The sequence below is a fragment of the Salvelinus namaycush genome, chromosome 6, assembly GCF_016432855.1.
Source record: "Salvelinus namaycush isolate Seneca chromosome 6, SaNama_1.0, whole genome shotgun sequence".
Lineage (NCBI taxonomy): Eukaryota > Metazoa > Chordata > Actinopteri > Salmoniformes > Salmonidae > Salvelinus > Salvelinus namaycush.
The window spans coordinates 14,432,006-14,448,680 of NC_052312.1; the positions used below are offsets into that span (position 1 = coordinate 14,432,006).

General features: G+C 41.4%; 2 pseudogenes; both read left to right on the top strand.

Annotated features, from left to right (window-relative positions):
- Positions 1–393: 393 nt before the first annotated feature.
- On the top strand, positions 394–9,134 carry LOC120049508 (annotated as a pseudogene).
- Positions 9,135–10,604: 1,470 nt separating this feature from the next.
- On the top strand, positions 10,605–16,675 carry LOC120049509 (annotated as a pseudogene).

Genomic DNA, 16,675 nt, shown 5'->3' on the forward strand with positions numbered 1-16,675 from the left:
GGATTGCATCCCAATAGCCACATGTTCTTTGTCAACTCAACATATCTAAAAACTAAAGGTACGTTTTCAACTATTTATCTGGCTTTTGATACATTTGAAAATGTTCATCAACCTAATCAGGAGTTATCATGAAACAAAGGCAAACCATTGATGGACATATTTTTCAGCATTATAATTTTGAAAAAAACTTCTCTATTATTACTAATCGCAATGCTACAGGGCACAACGGAGGTGAGGAAACACCAGAGTCACCTAAAGAGTGTGACAAAATGTCTACATGACAAAATGTTTAGGTCTGTCATTAAAGGATCACCAAGTGATTTAATAAACTGTAATCTAATAGGAGATTGTAATGGAACGATCAGTCTAGTAGGAGAGGATGATGATGGCACCATGTACCTCCTTCCCCTGGTTGTGATCCTGGGTGTTGTGACTGCTGTTCTACTGATAGTCATCATCATCCTGGTCCTCAAGATCAGACGAGACGCAAACAGACACAACACAGGTAGGAGCCCATTTCATGATAATATGGGACCTTGGAACTATACCTTTAATTTAGATGTTTTTCCCATGACATACTGTACACGATCAGAGGAGTCGGTGTGCTCACTAGAATGGATTGATCCATTAGTTCGTTCTCTCATCTCTCTTTGATATTCAGGACCTGATTCTCAAAGACAACAACACAATGATCAGGTAAATAGTGCATGATTAAATACGGAATTATCAGCAATTCAGAAACGGAGAAAATGACAACTACTACATGGTGTTTTGCAAATCTACAGGACCAAGATCCAGATGCATTGAATTATGCCGCTCTGAATTTCACCTCCAAGAAGAGGAAGACGGAGAGGAGAAGAGAGAAGGAGCTGGACCCCCATGTAGTGTATGCTGCCACAAGAAGATAAAGTGGAGGAGGATGGAAGAGGAGGACAAATAGTTGTCCATATCTTTGAGTACATTGATTTACTATATGTTTGAATACAAGATTAAATCTTGCTATATTGTATCTGTGTAGTTATATGACATTTATTGACATTTATTTAAATGTAAATCAATCGATCTCTGCAGTGTATGTTTGTGAGTTGTACCTCAGGGCTACTGTAGCCCTCTCCAACTCAGTTAGGTCACACAGCTCAGTGGTACAGGGTGTGGATAGAGAGGAGGAGTTAGAAGTCAAAACACAACTATTTAATGGCTGCAGAGGAGTAGTTGCCTCTTTTGGCCTCTCTTAACTTAGATCTCTGTTGTGTGTGTTAGTGATTTGGTTATTTTTTTTATAGTGTGACCCTGAGGGACAAAGTACCCAGCAGTAGACAACTGTATTATACTGATCACTTCTAAAGACAAATAAAGAGTTAAACCAAAATTGCCTTTGTCATGATGTTATTCACCCCTTAGTATTTCCTGTCTTGGCTTTGTACTGATCAAATCAAATCAAATTCTATTAGTCACATGCGCCGAATACAACAGGTGTAGTAGACCTTACATTGAAATGCTTACTTACGAGCCCCTAACCAACAATGCAGTTTAAAAAAATAGGGATAAGAATAAGAAATAAAAGTAACAAGTAACAAGAGCAGCAGTAAAATTACAATAGCGAGACTATATACAGGGGGTACCGGTGCAGAGTCAATGTGAGGGGTGCACCGGTTAGTTGAGTTAATATGTACGTGTAGGTGGAGGTATTAAAGTGACTATGCATAGATGATAAAAACAGAGAATAGCAGGTGAGCGGCAGGGTAGCCTAGTGGTTAGAGCGTTGGACTATTACTAGTCCTTAAAGGTTGCAAATACAAATCCCCGAGCTGACAAGGTAAAAATCTGTCGTTCTGCCCCTGAACAAGGCAGTTAACCCACTGTTCCTAGGCTGTCATTGAAATTAAGAATTTGTTCTTAACTAACTTGCCTAGTTAAAGAAAGGTAAAAAAAGAGAATAGCAATGGAGTAAAAGGGGGGGGGTGGGCAATGCAAATAGTCTGGATAGCCATTTAATTAGGTGTTCAGGAGTCTTATGGCTTGGTGGTAGAAGCTGTTTAGAAGCCTCTTGGACCTAGACTTGACGCTCTGGTACCGCTTGCCGTGCGGTAGCAGAGAGAACAGTCTATGACTAGGGTGGTTGGAGTCTTTGACAATTTTTTGGGGACAATCAAAGCCATCTATTCCGAGAAGCAGTTTATAAGGAGAATATGATTGCGGTCTGAGGTAGAGGAGGGGCCAGTGAGGGTACGCATCACTTCCTGTGGTGTGAGTGACAGGAATGAGCAGCTCAGTGTAGAGTAAGACCTGCTGAGCTGAACATCGCTGGGTCTCTCATAGACTAACACTGGGGGATGAAATGTCCATTATTCTCTCGCTCTCTCGCGCTCTCTCGCGCTCTCTCGCTCTCTAGTCCACCTGCCGACAGATAGTACGGGAAAATATTTGTGTGTAAGAGTAAACACAACTCTTCTGTTCATCTGGACCGTAAACTCCAGACACCTGCCGCTAGATGTGCAAAGTATGTCAAGAATACAAACCAGAAGCTAAAAGCATTTCCTAAACCCTAAACTGTGCAGGGTTTCTTAAACTATAGGTCCTGAGTTATGAGAAAACATCTATAATCCCAGGCTATTTCTTCACATTTCTGGTCGTTGGAGGACGATTTTGGTCATGGGAGGACAGCCAATTTCTCAATTGGGTCTCGAGTTGAAAACGTTTAAGAAACCTACAGTAAACATTCAACAAGAGGACAAAGTGCAGATAAAATTGAGTGTCAGCTCAATAGTTTTGTCAAGTCTTCCTTCATGAAAAAAGAGAAAGTATTGGTACCAAACAAAGGTTTGAAAAAACAACAACATATTATTCAATGCTATTGCGGTTACAACTAATATTAGATTTTATTGGTGCAGCTTTTATGCAGTGGTGGGTAAATTTACATGATGGGTACCTTTAACCATTGGGCTGGTGTAAGGCCTGGGTGTCGGAGTGTGAAGGAAAAGCGCAGGAGCAGCAGGTGCAAATATAAATGTTCTTTAATGAACACGTAACAAAATAGGCCACCCTATTAACACACTGAGAGTCCACTATAAACTACCCCAGACACGGGGGAAAATGAACACAGTCCAGAATAACGTGAAGCACAAAACCAACACCACACTTACATACAAACAATCCCGCACAAAGAAACGTGCGGGCCGGCTGACTAAATAAGCCCAACTAATTACACCCTCATACAAAACAGGTGCACCCAATAAACACATAGGGAGGGGGAGAAAAGGATCAGTGGCAGCTAATAGGCCGGTGACGACGACCGCCGAACGCCACCCGAACGGGAAGGAGAGCCTGCCTCGGTCGAAGTCGTGACAGCTGGGCTGGGTTTGCGTCGGTAGTTTTAGCAGCACTAAAGATCATTCATTGTATAATTTCCAAACATCAAAAGAGAAAGAATTTAAGTAAATGTTTAATTTCTCTCAAAAAAGAAGCAACCGTATCAAGCAAATATTTGATTTCCTTGATCCAGTTACTCTGACCTGCTTTATAATGTCTTAAAAAGTATACAAGGAAGCTCAAACAATGGTAAGCCAGAGGACACACTTCTAAGATTGTAGTCGGCCAATAAAATCTCTCTTTTCAGTGTTCCCTCCTACTGCATGATAGGTACATGTAAAGTGCCGTCATATATAAGATGCATATAAGATGTCCCACTGTCAGACCCACAGACTATACAGTTGTCATGACGTTGCCCTCTTTGGGTAAAGCAAGCCCATCCCCCTGTCTCTGTCTCCTACACTAGGCTGCTGCGAACTCAGGTCGTAAATTCCTGGAGGAGATTATCTCCTCATGGCCACAGTATAGAGACAGTGTCCCAAAGTGTCAGTGACCAGGCTTGGTTGGTTCAAGCAGAGTTTTGGACAGAAACCCCTCCTCATGTCATCATCTCTTTATGTTGGCCAAGATAGTTATCATTCCAACAATTTTATCAAGGAATTTACAGAGATCAAACGTTTGGTTGTGAGGAGAGGAGACTACAGCTTTAACTTGACCATATCCAAGACAGAGCCAGGGGACTCAGCTACATACTATTGTTCCACTACAGCCATCTATGCAAACATTTGGAGACGGAACTATTTTAATTGTCAAAGGTAACGAAACATTTGCTAATTCATTTTAAAAATGTATTGCACTGTATATTGGTATGTTTCTGCAACTACACAATCAAATGCTAGCGATGAATACATGGCTTGTTTTTCACCCAGTTAGTCTTACATTAGTTACTCACTCTCTTCAGACTCGGAGTCCAACAGCATGTCTGTGCTCCAGCAGCCTGTGTCTGAGTCAGTCCAGCCAGGAGACTCTGTAACTCTGAACTGTACAGTACACACTGAGACCTGTGTAGGAGAACACAGTGTCTATTGGTTCAGACATGGCTCAGGAGAATCCTGCTCATGAATCATTTAAACACATGGAGATAGGAGTGATCAGTGTGAGAAGAGCTCTGAGGCTGGGTCTCCTACACAGAGCTGTCTACAACCTCCCCAAGAGGAACCTCACACCTGCTGGGTACTGTGCTGTGGGCTCATGTAGGGAGATACTGTTTGGAGACGGGACCCAGCTGGACATTGCCCGTAAGTGATACTTCTGACATCTATATAATCAAAGTTCTTTAGATTGCAGACAAGGTATCGTTCATATACTTTTTTAATTATTCAGATATCTTTGTTTTAATTCAGTCAGATATCTTTGTTTTTCTAAATCACTCAGATATCTTTTGTTTTTCTATATCATTCAGATATCTTTGTTTTTTCTATATCATTCAGATATTTTTGTTATTCTATATCATTCAGATATCTTTGTTTTTCTATATCATTCAGATATCTTTGTTATTCTATATCATTCAGATATCTTTGTTTTTCTTATATCATTCAGATATCTTTGTATATGAGAGAATAAAATACGACTCAGATCAGGCCGAGTCTTGTTGGTGTCTCTAACATTGTCATAGCTTTATCCCTCAGTGTCTATTTGATGTTTCACAGATGGTTGTAAGGAGGACCATCTTCTGTTCATGTATTGCCTGGGTGTAGCATTGGGTCTGTGTGTCATCCTCATCATTGTCCTTACTTGTGTTTTGTACAAGATGATCAAGTGCATAGGTAAGCAATATTATTGTGCAAGATACAGTATGCTTATCATTTGTTTGTACAGTTACATTAGTTGACATGTTTGGTCAAAATTGGTCAAAAAAGCTCTTCATTGTATGATGATGATGATTAAATTGATTATTTGTGTTTGATAAAAAGGAACCCAACTTCAGCCAAGTGCTCCTGCAGTCCCCAGTCACGATAACCAGGTAATCTGACCTAACACTTGTTTAGCTGTTGCTGAATCAATGTATTTTTTCTTCAATCAAAATATGAAAATATGCATTTTATTAGAGGATTGTTTCACTATACTGTAATATTTAGTCTACTTGCAAATATTTTCATTTTTGTTATTCCTCTTAGGATCAAGAGCCTGTTACTCTCCATTACGCCGCTCTGAACGTCGTCCACAAGAAACCAAAGGCCGGGAGACAGAGGAGCGCCATGGAGACAGACACTGTGTACTCTGGTGTGAGACGCCAAAACATGGACAGAAATGTAAACTTTTACTCTTTATTAATTTGCATTGACTCTGTGTTTTCTACACTGTATGTTTGACTGTGTCTTTTTAATTGTAAGTTACAATTACTTACATTGATACTGTTGTTCCATTTTGATCAAATAAAACATTAAACTGCTTTCATTAAGAGGAATTGTTTGATTAGCATTCATATTTCTTTCGTTACATTTCTACACTTTCACCCACAGATTCAGTGTGCAACAACCATCTCAAGCCTATCCTCAATGTAAAAATTATGGTGTGTTGCAAAATAACTGTAAATATGTATCTATTGCTGGTGTTTTAGCCTCTCAAACTGTCTTCTTTTAGCTGTATCCTGTATCACAGGTCTCTGTGGTGTTCTGACTGCCCTGAATAGATGTTCCACTCACGTAAACTCAACTCTAACCCCCAGCAATGACCATCAGTCCTCACCACACTCTCTCTTCACACACCATCAAAACCACCAACATTCATGTCACTAAGAGCCCAACTCTCTCTCTCCATAACAAAAGACTGAACTAAAAATAAACTTCTTTGCTGAATATACTTTGAACAGAATTGATATGGTTGAGAGACTGATAATAAATATGACCATGTTCACATTGTAACGGAGCAGTTTTCACAAACTATTGACAACATGTGAATATGTATAAGTGCACATTGCAGGACTCCAATCCATTTATTTTTCAACAGGGAGCAGCAAAGTACATGGAAGTCCCCACAACTGCCTCAACAGTAAAGTTGGCAGCAACTTGTAGCTATGAAGAATCTATAACAAGGTAATATAGTTATTACATGCTTATTACACATCTATAACATGTTCGAAATCATTTCCAGCGTATTTAAATAGCAACCACCAAACAGGCCAGACAGTCATCGTCCCTGGATCATTACTACTAACCTCAACATAGTTATAATAACGTGTAGCTTAGTAACAAGGAGCAACAATCACTCAAAATGAAACCGGTAGTAGAGTGAACTGTATGATGAAGACAATGACTCATTTGTTTGTAATTTGCATAAGTAAGGCACACAACCTATTTTTTAGACGAGTTGATCGCATGACACTCACATCCCCCCACACACAGCTAACAAGTTCACAGGTACTTGAGGTCTACTCTAAGTACGTGGCTATATCTATTCTTTGGTTAGGCCTGTTGGCCTTGTACACACAGGACCCTCTTACCTGCTCTCTGTGTCTCTGTGGTTTTCAGCAGGATGTCTATCTGGTGTCAGTCTGTTGTTTTCACATTTGTTACTGTTGTTCATGTTTCTACTGACAGCTTGCAGTCACAGCAAACCAGTTCTTTATAAACTTACTTGGACATAAAATAGTTATCTGAAATCAGTTTCAAACCACAATGAACTGGTAATGAACTCTATTGAACTCTCCAAGATAAGCATCTCATGTCATAATACAGAACCATCTATTCTATATCTATCTGCTCAGGATGAGGGGCCATTTTAAGATGACGTCATGGGAGAACTAGTGCATTCTCAATCAGACAAGTGTTCTAGGACTACTGCAGGGTTCTCTGTCAGGAGACCAATAGAGGAGGACACTCCTTCTGATAGATTGCCTCCTACGAGAACCACACTAACCAGATAGTGATATAGAGTGGATATAGTGTGTCATGTGTATTAGGTGAAAAAAAAAGACAGATTTTTCACCTAGTCGGCTCGGGGACCTAAACAAGCGACATTTTGGTTCCTGGCCCAATGATCTTAACCGTTCGACAAGACATGGTCGATGTAAAACAGCCCTCCTATGGGTAATCTGGAGTACTTTGACTGCTGAATGACCTGTTCAAAATAATAATTGTTTTCTTTCAAATTATTTAGGTACACTTGGTTTTTCTTGTCTTCTGCAACGGAGGCAAGATACACTTGATTTAACTTAAGTAAGTGTGAGAGAACAAATAGCCTACTATGTTGAACCAGGGTTCTCCAGAGAGGTGAGAAAACAAATGGACTACTATGTTGAACCAGGGTTCTCCAGAGAGGTGAGAAAACAAATGGACTACTATTTTGACCCAGGGTTCTCCAGAGAGGTGAGAAAACAAATGGACTACTATGTTGAACCAGGGTTATCCAGAGAGGTGAGAAAACAAATGGACTACTATTTTGACCCAGGGTTCTCCAGAGAGGTGAGAAAACAAATGGACTACTATGTTGAACCAGGGTTCTCCAGAGAGGTGAGAAAACAAATAGACTACTATTTTGAACCAGGGTTCTCCAGAGAGGTGAGAAAACAAATGGACTACTATTTTGACCCAGGGTTCTCCAGAGAGGTGAGAAAACAAATGGACTACTATGTTGAACCAGGGTTCTCCAGAGAGGTGAGAAAACAAATGGACTACTATTTTGACCCAGGGTTCTCCAGAGAGGTGAGAAAACAAATGGACTACTATTTTGACCCAGGGTTCTCCAGAGAGGTGAGAAAACAAATAGACTACTATTTTGAACCAGGGTTCTCCAGAGAGCTGTGAAAACCACAAACCACCAAACAAGTAAAACCTTCAAGACAGTTACTTGCATTCTACAGCATCTTGTGTCTGAGTCCAGCCAGTAGACTGTGTGACTCTGTAGGGTGCAATAGACAACAAGACCATGGTCATCTGAATGAGGTGTCAAGAAAGAAGATTGGGTCCAAATCAACAAATCACCCATTAGCCCTTTGTGTTGCCCGTTGTGTTGTACACTTGGGTAGACTTTCTCCACTCAAGATGATATATTCACAGATGGTGACACTGTTTAAGATATTTCTAATTCTCAAACAAATAAGTAAGTTATATTACTTTACCAAGGACTTCACTGGGACTAAACGTCTGATTGTGAAGAGAGGAGTTGACAGCTTTAACCTGACCATCTCTAATGCACAGTTAGGGGACTCAGCTACATACTACTGTGTTGCTATTGAAGTGGGCAAAGTCACATTTGGACAAGGAGCAGATTTGATTGTCAAAGGTAACTAACTTAAGTCTTTGTTTTGGATTTTCATTTTGCATTCATGAAATTCTAAATATACAAAATAAATTGTTCATAAAAAAATCTAGCAGGACAAACAATTGACACACCATGATCTCACTTTGTCACTCTTTTCAGAATTAGAGTCCAACAGCATGTCTGTTGCACAGCAGTCTGTGTCTGAGTCAGTCCAGCCAGGAGACTCTGTAACTCTGAACTGTACAGTACACACTGAGACCTGTGTAGGAGAACACAGTGTCTATTGCTTCAGACATGGCTCAGGAGAATCCTGCTCATGAATCATTTAAACACATGGAGATAGGAGTGATCAGTGTGAGAAGAGCTCTGAGGCTTGGTCTCCTACACAGAGCTGTGTCTACAACCTCCCCAAGAGGAACCTCAGCCTCTCTGATGCTGGGACTTACTACTGTGCTGTGGCCTCATGTGGGGAGATAGTGTTTGGGAACGGAACCAAACTGGATGTTGAGCGTGGTCACTCTGATGATCCACAGATGAGAATCCTGGTCATTCTCCCATCATAAGAACTAGAGTTCTCCTCTGCTGTCTGACCATCTTCATCATCATCTACACCACCAGGAAATACATAAATCTAAGACAAATGTCGATGGACTTTTTGCAGTAAATGTTGGAAATATCATCAACTTGTATTGAAAATGAGTATTTGTTGAGATTGCTGAGTTGTTTTGCATTCTAAAAATAAATGGCCAGTGACCTTGTTTAAAAAGTTGTATGTCAGTTGATTAAATTGCTCTTCTGAAATCCATGTATAAGTTGCTTCTTTTAGTATTATTAAATATCCATTTAAACAACTGATACTGACTAAAATAGACTTGTGCAGAGGGCTTCTGCAGACCCAATCTACTGATAAATGCTAGTCCCACCCATTCATGCACCCACACAGCGAGATGTTTACAGGTACCTGCACACTGCGGTCTGCTGTGAGCACAAAACAAGTCCGTCTCTACGCTTTGGACAGGCCTGCTGGCCTTTTCCACACCCTGTGTCTCTATGTGGTTTTCAGCAGGATGTCTATGTGGTGTCACTCTGTTTTCTCTCATTCTTTCAATGTTGTTCACAACCATGACAATTAACATCACAGTCCATTTATATACTGTATGCCATGTAGCCTGTATCTTGTCACTTACAAGATCATAGGTTTAATTCATTCAAACTACAATCATTTGTTTACAGAGTTTAAAGTAGAAATTGTATTAATGTATATTAGGCTACAGTGAAGAGGCCTACACACGAGGTACACCCCTACTAAACGCTCAACTAGTAGCCTACACTTGAGTTAGTACATGAATGACAGGGATAAGACTGACTTTCATTCTGTATGTGTTTCCCCCACATACCCTCACAGTAATGCTCCACCCCTGTTCACCCTACATATCAGGACATGTTCTATGTATAACAGTCCCCCTATAGGTCATCAGGAGTACTGCCTGTAACTGTTACATGGGGTGGGGCTAAATCTATCTTAGGCACACAACTGAGTTTAATAACAAGAGGATACAGGTACATTCTTTTGTAATGTATGCTTGAAAATGTACTGCATACTTACCAGATAATATTATACTTTTAACCCCATTAAATTAAGGATATTCATATATTCTCTTTACACACTGCCTCATTGTTGGACATCTTTGATTCAGCTGGTGCCCACACAGCAAACTATACGTTTCCTCCCCCCCAAAAATATTCTAGACACCACAAAGTGTCTATGCTTCACCCACCCTCAACAAAATATCCTAAACAGTAAGCATTGGTTCACTTTGCATGGATTATATGAGAGATTTTCACTTACGAAGACCATGGTTGGCTGAATAAGGTGTTAACAAAAATGACACGTCCAGTTCGACCAATCACAAATAACCCCATAGTTGAAGTGTTGTCTACATGGGTGGACTGTTCCACTCAAGACACAGGTTGTGAAGAGGACAACTTCAAAGATGATATCACTGTGTCTGATACTGGCACTGCTTGTAGAGATGGGTAAGTCCAACTGTGAAATTTCTCTGTTTAAGGGGTGTAGACTCAGGTACTTTATTGATGTATATAAAGGACTTGCGTAAGTAATGGATCATGTCTCTGTGTGTATTCTAGCTGCTACACAATCCTTGGAAATTCATCTTGTTAGAGCCAATGTTGGAGAAACAGTGACTTTGCACGGCTTCTATAAAGACAACCTGGCACTGTACTTTATGTAGTACCAGCAAACAATGGGTGACAATCTTCAAATCTTATCAGTCTTTTACAAGTATAACAAGAATGCAACATTTGAACATGAATTTAAGGGTAACACTCACTTCTCAGTGCAAAGCGGTGAAGGAATGAATGACCTAAAGATCTCAGACTCTGATTCAGCCACATATTACTGTGGGAACTCTTATGCCAACCAGGTGGAGTTTGAAGAAGGAGCCATTCTCATTGTGAAAGGGACAATATCTGAATTTACAAAGAAAGAAAATTGTAACAAATTTTCTGCAACTATAATCTTGAGGGCTTTTGAACTTTACGTTTTGGATACAATGGCTTAAATATGCTATATTTGCATAATCAGATATGACTGTGTATGATTTAAACAATGATAACTTGGGACACAACATTGGGGACAGATTTACTGACTTATAAATCCTCTTGTCAGGATAAGGGTCCAGAAACATGACTGTGCTCCAGCAGCCTGTGTCTGAGTCAGTCCAGCCAGGAGACTGTGACTCTGAACTGTACAATCCACACTGAGACCTGTGTAGGAGAACACAGTGTCTATTGGTTCAGACATGGCTCAGGAGAATCCCATCCAGGAATCCTTTACTCGCATGTAGACAGGAATGATCAGTGTGAAAAGAGCCCTGATGCTGGGTCTCCTACACAGAGCTGTGTCTACAACCTCCCCAAGAGGAACCTCAGCCTCTTGGGGAGGTTGCTGGGACTTACTACTGTGCTGTGGCCTTGTGTGGGGAGATACTGTTTGGGAACGGGACCAAGCTGGACATTCAAGGTAGTTGATACGGCTGAAATCTTTTTCTTTATTTTACTAATCTACTGTGTAGAATATACTTTACTTGCTATTCTGAGTGTCCTCTATCAATGTTTGAATCTCCACAGGCCATAGGGCAGACCTTCTTCTCTTGGTGTACTGCCTGGGTGTAGGATTGGCTTTCTTGTTAATCCTGATCATTGTCCTTGCTTGCATCATGTACAAGATGAACCAGAGAAAGTGTCTGCAGTGCAGAGGTATGTAACAACCTTAGAGAAGTTGCTCTTCTTTAATATCAAATCAAATTTATTTATATAGCCCTTCGTACATCAGCTGATATCTCAAAGTGCTGTACAGAAACCCAGCCTAAAACCCCAAACAGCAAGCAATGCAGGTCTAGAAGCACGGTGGCTAGGAAAAATTCCCTAGAAAGGCCAAAACCTAGGAATAAACCTAGAGAGGAACCAGGCTATGAGGGGTGGCCAGTCCTCTTCTGCCTGTGCCGGGTGGAGATTATAACAGAACATGGCCAAGATGTTCAAATGTTCATAAATGACCAGCATGGCCAAATAATAATAATCACAGTAGTTATCGAGGGTGCAGCAAGTCAGCACCTCAGGAGTAAATGTCTGTTGGCTTTTCATAGCCGATCATTAAGAGTATCTCTTCCGCTCCTGCGGTCTCTAGAGAGTTGAAAACAGCAGGTCTGGGACAGGTAGCACGTCCGGTGAACAGGTCAGGGTTCCATAGCCGCAGGCAGAACAGTTGAAACTGGAGCAGCAGCACGGCCAGGTGGACTGGGGACAGCAAGGAGTCATCATGCCAGGTAATCCTGACGCATGGTCCTAGGGCTCAGGTCCTCCGAGAGAGAGAAAGAAAGAGAGAAAGAGAGAATTAGAGAGAGCATACTTAAATTCACACAGGACACCAGATATAACAAACTGACCCTAGCCCCCCGACACATAAACTACTGCAGCATAAATACTGGAGGCTGAGACAGGAGGGGTCAGGAGACACTGTGGCCCCATCCGATGATACCCCCGGACAGGGCCAAACAGGAAGGATATAACCCCACCCACTTTGCCAAAGCACAGCCCCCACACCACTGGAGGGATATCTTCAACCACCAACTTACCATCCTGAGACAAGGCCGAGTATAGCCCACAAAGATCTCCGCCACGGCACAAACCAAGGGGGGGCGCCAACCCAGACAGGAAGATCACGTCAGTGACTCAACCCACTCCAGTGACGCACCCCTCCTAGGGACGGCATGAAAGAGCACCAGTAAGCCAGTGACTCAGCCCCTGTAATAGGGTTAGAGGCAGAGAATCCCAGTGGAGAGAGGGGGACCGGCCAGGCAGAGACAGCAAGGGCAGTTCGTTGCTCCAGAGCCTTTTCGTTCACCTTCACACTCCTGGGCCAGACTACACTCAATCATATGACCTACTGAAGAGATAAGTCTTCAGTAAAGACTTAAATGTTGAGACCGAGTCTGCGTCTCTCACATGGATAGGCAGACCATTCCATAAAAATGGAGATCTATAGGAGAATCCCTGCCTCCAGCTGTTTGCTTAGAAATTCTAGGGACAATTAGGAGGCCTGCGTCTTGTGACAGTAGCGTACGTGTAGGTATGTACGGCAGGACCAACTCGGAAAGATAGGTAGGAGCAAGCCCATGTAACGCTTTGTAGGTTAACAGTAAAACCTTGAAATCAGCCCTTGCCTTAACAGGAAGCCAGTGTAGGGAGGCTAGCACTGGAGTAATATGATCAAATTTTTTGGTTCTAGTCAGGACTCTAGTCAGGACATCTGCATTGGAAGAAGGAGTTGCATCTTTATCTTTGGTGTGTTTCTTTTCAGGATCAGTCTCTCTGACACCATGTCCAGCAGTCTCTTCTACGGATGCAGGGGTAAGTAGAATTCCTTATTTTGTATTACCATAAAAATATGTATGAACATTTTTATATTGAATAATAACATAGTCATATTTCCCCCTCCCCCTTTATAATTGTTTCTCACATGACCAAGATGGAGACAGTCTCCATTAAGTAGCTCTGAATCTGAGCAACAAGAAGAACAGGTCTAGAAGACAGAGAGGTCACATGGAGACAGTGGTGTACGCTGGGATCAGACAGTAGAACTGGATGAATGAAACAGTACAATGAATTCACTTTTTATCAACTCTCAATTTATTAACATTATTATCTGTATTACTGTAACTAATAGTTACTGTAGCTACTTGAATGAAGTGCATTGCTTCTCTGCCAGACTCCTTTTAAATGGACTTGCTTGTGAAAAGATGTAACGGCTTTCTTCTGTGGAAGAAGGAGAGGACCAAAGCGCAGCGGGGTAATTGTCCATAATGTTTAATTAAAGACAATAAACGTGAACACTACAAAATACAAAAAAACAAATGTGAAAAACCGAAACAGTTCTATCTGGTGCAGACACACGAAGACTGAAGACAACCACCCACAAAACCCAACACAAAACAGGCTACCTAAATATGGTTCCCAATCAGAAACAATGACTAACACCTGCCTCTGATTGAGAACCATATCAGGCCAACCACAGAAACTGGAAAACTAGACACACAACATAGAATGCCCACTCAGCTCACGTCCTGACCAACACTAAAACAAAGAAAACACAAAAGAACTATGGTCAGAACGTGACAAAAGATGAATAAAGCGTTTAACAACAGTCAAGACAAAGGAAGTTGAATGTATGTATTTAGGCCAAACTCAGGAATCTTTAAAGGTGCAATATGCAGAAATCGCTATGCCATTTCCTGGTTGCTAAAATTCAAATAGTTCACGTAATTTCAGTTTATGTGACAAAACAAGCAATGCATAGTGTAGAGAATCATTGTACAATCTAAACCGCTGTGAAATATCTTTCTAATAACCAAAAATATTGTATTATCAGCTGTTTAAAACTGATGTACATAACTGAAAGTAAAAGATGCAAAAACTAAACTTAAGAACGGGATGCTTAGAAATAGAGCCAATAGAACAGATCTACCACTTCTTAGACTTGCTTTCAATGAGATTGAATCAAATCAGTTTTATTTGTCACATGCGCCGAATACAACAACCTTACCGTGAAATGCTTACTTACAAGCAGTTAACCAACAATGCAGTTTTAAGAATAACAAGGGTTAAGAAAAATATTTACTAAATAAACTAAGGTAAAATTTTAAAAAGCAACACTAAAATAACAATAACGAGGCTATATACAGGGGGAACCGGAACCGAGTCAATGTGCTGGGGTACAGGTTTGTCGAGCTAATTGAGGTAATATGTACATAGGGGTAAAGTGACTATTCATAGATAATAGATTATAAATAGCGAGTAGCAGCAGCGTGAAAAAAGGCGTGGGGGGGGGGGGGTCAATGCAAATAGTACGTGTAGCCATTTGATTAGCTGTTCAGCAGTCTTAAGACTTGGGGGTAGTAGCTGTTAAGAAGCATTTTGGTCCTAGACTTGGTGCTCCGGTACCACTTGCCATGCGGTAGCATAGAGAACAGTCTATGACTAGGGTGTCTGGAGTCTTTGACAATTTTTAGAGCCTTCCTCTGACTCAGCCTGGTATAGAGGTCCTGGATGGCAGGAAGCTTAGCCCCAGTGATGTACTGGGCCGTACGTACTACCCTCTGTAGCACATTACAGTCGGAGGCCGAGCAGCTTCCATACCAGGCAGTGATGCAACCAGTCAGGATGCTCTCGATGGTGCAGCTTGAGACATTTTTGAGGATCTCAGGACACATGCAAAAACCTTTCAGTCTCCTGAGGGGAATTAGGCGTTGCCGTGCCCTGTTCAAAACTATCTTTGGGTGTTTGGACCATGATAGTTTGTTGTTGGTGTAGACACCAAAAAACTTGAAGCTCTCAGCCTGCTCCACTACAGCTCCGTCAATGAGAATGGGGGCATGCTTGGTGCTCCTTTTCCTGTAGTCCACGATCATCTCCTTTGTCTTGATCCCATTGAGGGAGAGGTTGTTATCCTGTCACCGCTCTTCCAAGTCTCTGACCTCCTCCCTATAGGGTGTCTCATTGTTGTTGGTGATCAGGACTACCACCGTTGTGTCTTTTGAAAATGTAATAATGGTGTTGGAGTCGTGCTTGGCTATTCAGTCATGGGTTAACAGGGAGTACTATTTATTAGGTCATTTCACCTAGATCTGTAGTTCTTAGTCAAACACAACACAGTTTTAACTGTGAAGTGTTATCATCACCTATAGGTCTAGAGGAATCTGCCTCCTCAATAACAAAATCATGGGAATGGATTCTATCCAGCCAATCCAATTGAGTGTAAGTCCTGAAATATATTTTTTCCATAGATGTTTTTTAGTGAGGTGAAGTGACCGTGTGGTGATAGAAGCCCTAGTGAATGACAGTGTCATTGCATGCATGTTCCTAACAAGTTCACAACTGAGTCTCTTGACGTAGACAACATTAGCTGTAGTGATAAAGCATAAGGGATGTCAAACTTGAATGACTATTTCTAAATTTGTACTAAATCTATACTCTGTGACTCTGTACAATGTGAAGAAGATTGCCGTACCGGAATAAGGCGTCAACAAAAATGATGGGTCCAGTTCGACTAATCACCTGCAACTCCATTGTTGAAGTGTTGTCTACATAGGTGGACTTTTTCCACTCAAGACAAGTTGTGAGGAGGATGACACCTTCAAAGAGGATCACACTGTGTCTGATATTTCCACTTCTTGTAGAGATGGGTAAGTCCAACTTTTATATTTCTCTGCTTATGAGATGTCCGCCCTCGATTTGGATGTCAATCCAGTCAGGAGACTCTGTGACTCTGAACTGTACAATACACACTGAGACCTGTGTAGGAGAACACAGTGTCTATTGGTTCAGACATGGCTCAAGAGAATCCCGTCCAGGAATAATTTACTCCCATGGATACAGGAGTGATCAGTGTGAGAAGAGCCCTGAGGCCGGGTCTCATACACGGAGCTGTGTCTTCAACCTCCCCAAGAGGAACCTCAGCTTCTCTGATGCTGGCACTTATTACTGTGCTGTGCCTCATTACTGTGCTATGCCTCATGTGGGGTGA